Source organism: Grammomys surdaster, unplaced genomic scaffold, assembly GCF_004785775.1.
Source record: "Grammomys surdaster isolate TR1022 unplaced genomic scaffold, NIH_TR_1.0 63, whole genome shotgun sequence".
NCBI classification, from domain to species: Eukaryota; Metazoa; Chordata; class Mammalia; order Rodentia; family Muridae; genus Grammomys; species Grammomys surdaster.
In genome coordinates this window covers 9,262,941-9,269,403 of record NW_021604565.1, presented here as the reverse complement: position 1 = coordinate 9,269,403, position 6,463 = coordinate 9,262,941, and positions in this window count along the sequence as shown.

The window sequence follows — 6,463 nt, the reverse complement described above, 5'->3', positions numbered from 1 at the left end:
TTCCAGATTTTCCCTAATTCAATCACAAGGGTCAGCAGCTTCTGGCCACTGGTTGGGTTTAAATATCTGCATCTGAGTCTTTCATTTGCTTGTTGGGCCTTTTGGATTGTAGTTTTGATAGGTCCCTTTTTGTGAGCACTCCATAGCCTCAGTAATAGTGTCAGACCTTGGGACTTCTCCTTGAGCTGGATCCCAATTTGAGTCTGTCCCTGGACCTCCTTTCTCTCGTGTTCTTCTCCATTTTTTTCCCTGTAGCTTTTCCAGGCAAGAACAATGCTTAGTCAGAGATTTTTGACTATGAGATTGAAACCTAGTTCCCCCACTTGATGACATGTCTTTCTCCTGGAGATGGATTCTACAAGTTTCTTCTCCCCACTGTAAAAGAGGAGGAAGTTTGTTCATATTCAAAAGTCTGGCCCAGGGAAACCAAAAACACAGATTGTTCTTCAGTTCATGAACAAAAGCCAGAAATAAACAATCACCAAGGAATACAGTGTCATTTGGCAGTGTTATTCTCTTTAATCTGACAGCTTAAACAATTTACCCAATACTGACTTTTGATTTGGGAACTCTGTGATCAATGTGTGACTTGGATGTACCTGGTGCATTCTGTCTCCATATTATCATGGAATCCAGCTACAAAATGAGATAGAAAATATATCTTTCCAGTGTAGATTATCAATATTGAACACAAACACAAGAATGTGAAAATTTACACACACACACACACACACACACACATACACACACATGTTGTCTGAAATCCAACCAATCAAATTTAGTTAGATCTTCAAAACAATTGTTCACAGAAACAATATGAGTTTGTATTCTTGATTTTCATGGGGCTTCCCATAGATGAATTCAGTGTTTCTTGGCACCTGTGCTTCTCTCTGATGCCTTATATTTTCTTATTCATGGTTCATTTAAAAATACTGTCTTTCAGTTATACCAATGAGGTTTTTGTTTACTCTTCTTTCTATTTCCTGCAAAAGGTTATTCTGAATTCCCATATGTGATTCACATTTGTTTGCCATGTATATTCTCACAGGCTTGACAACATGATATTTTGTGTTTTCAGACTCAAGAGGAGTATTAGGTATCTGCCCTGATGAGACAGTGTCTCGTGAAATAGAACAAGTATACATACTGGAGTGACTATACTTTCACCTTGGCTGTATACTATTACCCATGCAGGACCAAGATTACCATATATATTTCATAGACACAATTCAAGTCCCATTTAAGGAAATGGTACTATGGGGGGGAGGGTAAGTTGAGTCACTGAGCTACATTTTAACCTTTAGTACAAGTTGACATTTTCAACTTGTTTGACTTGTGTCAAATATTAGTAAAAGTTGACAACAAATTACAAGGTAGTATTTTCTAAGAGAAAAAAAATGTCCTTTGTAATTTCCATGTAAAAAGAAAGAAAAATTAAGTTACTGATCATAGTCAATCTGACACCATGTACTTGTTATTAAACATAACATTAAAAAAAAATTTCTACATCCTCTCTACCTCCCAGTAGTTGAGCGTGTTGGAGACAAACTTCTAATGGATGGCCTGTGAAAATGCCTGAGATCCCAATGACAGCAGTAGATGAGAGCCTCCCTTACCTTTTCTCTATTGGACATTATATCTTGCCTGTATGTTTTTTCCTTATTATAGTATGACTAGGTAAGAAAAAAATGTTATTATCATTTTAGTTATTATATTTCAAAATAGCCAAATTTTTCATCATACAAAAATTAAAGCTGTCAGCAATTTATTTTTTATTTTAAACACATCAACTGGGAGTAAGGTATATTTTTATATAAATGTAAAATTATGGGTTTTCTTTTCTATAAATTATTTCTAGCATTTATTATCTTGTGGTAGGTTATCTTCTCATAATACAATTTCTCTGAGAAAACTATTTTCCAAATGCTGGTTATTTTAAATTTTATGTTCATTTCTGAGAATCTAAGCATCACACAAGAACCACTTTATGCGTCTATGCACATTGGACCTTTCATCATGAAAAAAGTGCCATTTAAAGTTTAGGAGGTACTAGTTGAGGGTGTGGGTGACTATAATACTAATGAAAATTTATTGCATAACAACAAGATTTTACTATTGTAGTGTTTAAATGCATCTTGTAACTGGGAGAATCTTTTCTGTTCTTATTTATTCAAAGGCTTTTGTTTGAGTCCTATCTGCTTTCTCAGGTCAGAAAAAGCATTAGAAATGACTAGCTATAGGTTTTCATGCCTGGTGATATCTAAGCAAAGCCCTTGCCATATTTCATCTCATAATTGTATTTGCAACTTCATGTTTGAAGTGTCAGTCTTTGTAAAATTAGCTCATCTTATTATGATTTAGAGCTTTGATGTGAGTGAAAGGCTTCGATTGCAATGCAGTCACATCTGAGAGTAAACTGCATAGACAAAGAGGGCTACAAGATGAGTAAATCAAATACTCCAAGCTGTCTATGTAGATTATGAGATAGTATTTGCATAACTTTGAAGTATTTATACTGATGAAATTACAATAATTAAAATCATTGCTGTGCCAATTGCTGAATGCCACAAGGCATAGCAATTACTAGCATGCAAATCAGACTTTGTGTAAGCATTTTAAAGAATAATTACCTTATTTGATTCAGATCTGCCTGAAAGGCATTGAGATTCATTTGAGCTATTTTGCCTTCAACAATTTTAAGGCTTGTAGATAATGTTGTTATTATCAATTATTTACTTTCTTGTATCAATTTTCTTTTTTTGGATGAAACTAAATGACACAGATAAAATAAAACCATATGAGTTTGCATATGACTAGGAATAATTTACAATATTAGTTAATCTGCCTCTTGCATCAACAAACATTTTTCTCTCTAATGGGCTGTATTACGCTATGCCATCAGTTTCATGTTAAACAACTATGTATATCCAATATTTCTATTTACATAATTTAGAACAAAAGTTGTAAGTTGCAAGAAAGTACCAGAGTAAGAAATCAAGACTGAAAGTTTTAAAATATCTTCCAAAATTCCTTTGTTGCAGAAAACATATAAATGGTCACTTAGCCTGCTGACAATTTTAGTCTTCAAATTGATAATATTTTCATCTTAAAAGTTAATATTAAACTTTGAATAGCATGTGAAACTAGTGATGACGTTTTGTAGGATACAGAAAAATCAGAAACTGTGATATATGGCCTCTAAGCTCTAATTAAAGTGATACTTCCACTTCTCCATATGATCATTTCCTTACAAAGATAAAATGTTTGCATTTATTTTTGAAATATGAAGGTTAAGTAATTAAAATATGAAATATTTTTGAGATATATTACACAAACTACTTGAGTTGTAGTTTACAAAATAAATGTAGTGATTTTGTTCCTTGGGCTTATATAATTTCTCATGTTTTTAAAATAAAGTTTCTATATTTAAGACAAGTCTTACATTGTTCCATTGAAAGTTTGGAGTATTACCATTTTAATATATTTGCTTTAGTTTATCAGCAGAGGGTTAACATGTCATCTAAAATACATAAATCAATTCTTCAATTAGTTGAAAAGTTATCCTAAAATTAAAATGTCTATGATTGCTGTATTAGTCTCTTTCATTTTTAAGATACTTCAAAAATATTGATTTCCAATTTTATTTTAAAAGGCATTGATCGATGGAATTATAGATCCTGTTAATAGCATATTGAAAGTTAATTTTAGATTATTTAAAATAGTATGACCAACGTGAAAAATATAACCTATGTGAGGAAAACCTAAGGATGTACACAGGAGTTAAGTGAGCAAAGGTGAGTTTGTAAAAATGTACCTGACTTTTCTAGAAATGTTTGTATATACCTGTACAATTGAAGGGTTATTTATAGTGAGACGCAAGTTCAACTGATATACATATGTTTTCATTCAGGAAGAGTTTCTAAAAGAAAGGTCTTATAATCCTGTTAGAAATAACTTAATGCCTGATAGGTACTTGCATAATATGACTTTTGGTTGAAAGTAGACTTGTATACAACAATTAGTTATAGTCTATAGAATATTTGTTTGTTGAAAAAATTAAGAAAAATATGTTTCTTTATAAAGAAATTACTTCATGTTATTTTTAATACATTGTACACAAAAGATGAGTCTAGAAAAAAATCTTACACTGACAATTGTGAATGTAATTAAACTTGGATATTATTATAATCTCTGTTATTGCATAGTGTTGAAATATGAAAAAGACAAAGTGATATAGGAGCAATTATAAAGATGAAAATGTGACAAATTCAAATATCTTCACTGAAAATTAAAATAATCCATTGGTTTTTTTCATTTCAATACATATTTTTAAATGTCTATCCTATTTTGCCTCTTGACTGATTTCGAGGAGTCTCTTTGACTCCTATGTGTTTTAAATTTTCTTTTGATGATTGTCCATAAAGATGGCATAGCTATTCCTCTTTATGCTTTGTATTTCTTGCAAAGAACATAGAAAATGAAGGTCTACTGAGAACTGCTAATTATATGGGCTTACCACATTTTATGTGATTTAATTGGATGACATATTAAAAAAAGAAAACAAACTCTCCTCCCTTGTTCCCTATAGTTGAATAAATTGATAACCATTAGCGGGGCAAATAACTCTGGAAAATATTGATGCTTTTCTTATCACAAGAAAGATAACTAATAGTGGTTTTCTGTCAGTTTTCTCTTTAATTAAAGACATATGTGCATTTCTGGAGCACATCTCAACAACCCAATATAAACTTAATTTCTTTCTTTTTTCCTCTTCTCTTTTCCTTTTCCTTTCTTTTTTGTTTTTGTTTTGTTTATTGAGTCAGAATTTCTCTGTGTAGACTGTCTTGGAACTCTCTCTATAGAGTAAGTTGACTTAGAACTCAATTATCCACTTGCCTTTGCCTCTGGAGTACTGGGACAAAGGTGGTGCCACCACTACCGAGCAGCCCAGTTTCTTTTAAACTATCATCTCAAACTTTTCTATGGTTGTTATTACTGTTATTTAGCACAAAGAGAGTTATATACTACATTAAGAAAAGAAATGGTGTGATAGGTCACCTATAAATAAAACAGAGTTTTTAAAAGCTTACATCATTTTCATTAAAAATTATGCATGTAGACTATGGCTTAATATGAACTGCTTATATTTGATTCTATGCTCCTAATTTGTTCTGATGGTCTTAATATTTTATTAATATAGCATCACCTTATCAGGCTGACTTATAGTATAAACCTTCCATGATCCAAAGCAATGATTCACTGCAAGTTCAATCTCAGCATTCCAAGGAGAAATCTTTAAAATGAGTCTTACTTCCCTCTCCAGAATTTCAAAATCAGCACATTAAAAAATACCATCATGGGGACTCAGATAAAAAGATAGTAGAGAAAATCATGAAAGGATTTGTATCTTCTCAGCTGGGTGTGGAATTTGTAATTTGGCTGGCATGATCTCAAGCAGATCTTGTGTAAGCCATCATATTCAGTTTGACTTCATGTACACAACATTCCTCTCTTTCACATGAAGAGAAGAAAACATTCAGCAATGCATTTCTCAAAGGCTAACAATCATCTAATAGATGTTCCTGTATCCATGTATATATAGATAGCTCTAAATGCTCAGAGTGGGAGAGAGAACAAATGAAACTAGTAAGGGAGAGTGGTGGTGGGGATGAAAAAGAAATTATAAGAGAGTAATATTGGGGGGGCTACATTTTCACCAAAACACATATATATATATGAAATTCTTAATAAAAAGAAAATAAATAAAATTTAGAAAAGATATAAAATTTATGCTACTTTCAAAACTATCTTCCCCTAGGAGCAAGTTTACTCACTCAGTATTATCAATATAAACACTAACTTTAGAGGAATATGGCATGCCCAATTAAGCATATGCATCCATTTATACTTGGAATGTTACAATTAGAAATACAATAGAATTTATACTTGGAATGTTACAATAGAAATGTTGATTTTTAACACCAGTCTAGGATCATCTGGAAGACTCAGTATGAATGAGAGAAGAATGACTAGAAGGAGTGTTACTGGTCGAAGGAGAATCAATAAGGAGAAAAATGAAAACTTGAAGACCATGACCAAAATTTCCAAGAATGTTCATTTGTGACAAAATGGCCAAATTTAAGAAAACATAGAGTAAGTGTACATTTACATAATGGAGTATTACTCAGCTATTAAAAACAATGAATTTATGAAATTCTTAGGCAAATGGATGGAGCTAGAACATACCATCCTGAGTGAGGTAACGCAGTCACAAAAACCATACATGGTATGCACTCACTGATAAGTGAAAATTAGCCCAAAAGCTCGCAATATCCAATATATAACTCACAGACCACATGAACCTCATGAAAAAGGAAGAGAGCATGTGGGTGCTTCCATCCTTCCAAATAGGGAGGGACCCATGGCTCCTGCTGTTTTTGTAGGGGAGGATGGCCTTGTGTAG